This window comes from Eretmochelys imbricata, chromosome 1 (genome assembly GCF_965152235.1).
Source record: "Eretmochelys imbricata isolate rEreImb1 chromosome 1, rEreImb1.hap1, whole genome shotgun sequence".
In the NCBI taxonomy this organism is placed as follows: domain Eukaryota; kingdom Metazoa; phylum Chordata; order Testudines; family Cheloniidae; genus Eretmochelys; species Eretmochelys imbricata.
Window position 1 is genome coordinate 345,191,614 of NC_135572.1, and position 2,800 is coordinate 345,194,413.

The following is a 2,800-nucleotide window of genomic DNA, read 5'->3' on the forward strand; positions in this document are numbered from 1 at the left end:
GTGCATGACGTTTTTTGATTTGTACTTAAATTACAGGAATGGAAAAATCCTACCTGAATTTTTTTAAAAGTGGAATTATTAAAACTTGTTCTTGCCCTAATAGGTAGGTTGTGAAAGTTGTTCCATCCAGCTTGACATCTCTTGTGATATCAAAGTAGTGGGATGAGTTGATTATCTAAAAGTGTCTAATGCTTTTTATTAAGAAGCATAAACTCTGGGATGATTTTTAATCCTTTTATCCATAAATCATCAATTAACTAGTGATGTAAAACACCCAAATGAGATTCCATTTAAGAGTGGAAGGAATGCATCATGCTCTTTACCTAAAAGCTTACCTGCCTTCCCCAACAATGGGTTAAGCTGTGTAATTGTACCCTAGGGTAAGGAAGGAACGCTACTAACAACCATACCAGGAGGAAGAGCCCTGCATATGCTTAGTTTAGCTGTGCTCGATCACCTTCCAAAAAGAAAAGGAGTACTTGTGACACCTTAGAGACTAAAGAGTGAGACTTGCACCCTATGCAGCTCGCTTGCTGAATAGAATTCAGTGTATTTTGCTGAACCAGTTGCTTTAAATGTGTTTGCCAGATTGTTGTATGGAGTGTTGTTGTAGCCATGTTGGTCCCAGGATATTAGAGACACAAGGTGGGTGAGGTAATTTTTTTTTTTTTATTGGACCAAAAGGTACTGCCTCACCCACTGGGTCTCATTAACGGATTGAAATTCAGACTGGGAAGGAAGAAAATCTTTGTTACTGCAAGAAATGTGTCCAGGAGCCACCCTCAAGAATAACAAGGGTTGTAAATTAAGAATTTTAAATAAGAGTTACCATAATCATTAGAAATGAACCTGGCTTGTTCATCCAGCAGATGCTTAAAGGTCTGGTCTTGTTTCCATTGAAATCTTTAGCAAAAATCCCATTGATTTCAATGGTAGCAGGATCAGGCCTTTAGTGGCTACTCTAGAAAATGTTGGTCTTGTTCCCCCCACTGCCCCAACCTCTGAAGATTAGCATAACTTCTGTTGAGGTAAATGGGAGCTGTGGGAGCTCAGCATTTGTGGAATCAGACCCGAGGCACCCAAAATCAGATTCCAGTGCAGAGCACCCACAACTTCAGCTGAAATCAAAGGTAACTCCAGGTGCTCATTTGTTCTGAGGCTAAGGGTCTGAAGTGGGGCACCCAAACCAGTTGTCATTGCAAAAAAAAAAAAAATTGGATCTAAATCTCTTTGGCCATTCTGTATGTCCTGTGGTCTACACTAGGGGACTGAGACTCAGAACTCAGGGTCTGGCTTTCATTAACTTGCTTTTTGATTTTGGAGAAGACACTTCACTTTTGTGAGCCAATGGGGGTGATGTAATATCTTTTATTGCACCAACTTCTGTTGGTGAGAGAGACAAGCTCTCAAGCCAGCAGAAGTTGGTCCAATAAAAGATGTTACCTCACCCACCTTGTCTCTCTAATATCCTGGGAATGATACAGCTACAACTACACCTTCATATTTTACTTTTGTATCAGTTTTAACCAATTGTAAATTAATTGTCTCAGGAATCTCATTTAGGCTAAATAAATATTTATAAATCACTTTGCATTCCTCAGATGCTAGAAGTGTAAAACTTGTTATAAAGAGCTGTCACATTTCAGACCAATGATTGACGTGAGTCTGGCCTTCAGCAGAAGAATGCACTGTTTTGTGGATCTATCTTGTTACACTAGTTAGTTGACCAGTCATCTGAAGGGAACATTTCACATTTACTGAAGATAGCTTGAATGGTATAAGAGATCAACATCTTAGATAAGGACGTGTAAGGGTAGAATATTTAAAAACAAAAGACCACGTGTGAATGAAAATCTGCAACAATCAAGCAGTCACATCAACTTTTCTCATTGAGAACCTTTTTTTACTGACCTTTCAGAGAAGCAACTTTCTCCTACTAGTGCCTTGTCTCGTTCTTCTTCATTCTGCAGTGCCTGACAAAGCAATCAAGTTGTTTTAACTGTCTGAATTTACATTCTGAAGTGCAAGTGCAGTGTTATCCGTAGTCAGAATTGATATGGATATTATTTCTAATTGAACCATTCTAAACTCCAAATGGGTGATTATTTAGATGACAATAATAGAGCACTTTACAACTAATCTCGCTAGAAACATGTAATTTGTATGTCACAGGTTTTTTTGTTTTGTCTTGGTAAATGCAGATTGTAACTCAAACAAAGCAAGAAGGCTGTAGACATTTTAAAAAAACAAAAAAACTGAGAGCATGCTCTAGTGTTGTGCCTAGGACAAAGAGCCGGCAACTCCTGAGTTCTAATCATTGCTCTGGCACTAACTTCCTATGCGTTTTTTATCAAGTTGCTTCAGGCCAAATTTTTCAGATGTGGGTGCCAAAGATAATGAATGATCATGCATTATTTTGAAAGCCAGATTCCATCAGCCAAGTACACAACGCTATTTGTACATGATGTACATAAGCAGAGAGAAATGCATTCAGTTTTAAATGTTCAAACTTCAAACAAATATAATCAAGGGGGGAAAACTTCTAGGCAATAAAAAGGGAATTCACAAGCCAAAGCAATTAAGTTGGAAGGCAAAGTATATTACATTTTTTTAAAAAAACCTAGCATTTTAAACTTATTTTCAATGTCTCCAGAGCGTTTTGCTGTAGAGAGAACCCCAAATGGGAGGGGAGTTTTTTCTTTCTTTATGATGTATAAAGAAGTTGAAAGGTTTTGTCAATATAATTTTTCTGCTTTGTTGCTGCTGTTTGCTAGAGATTCAGGTCTTGTTACCCTATTCT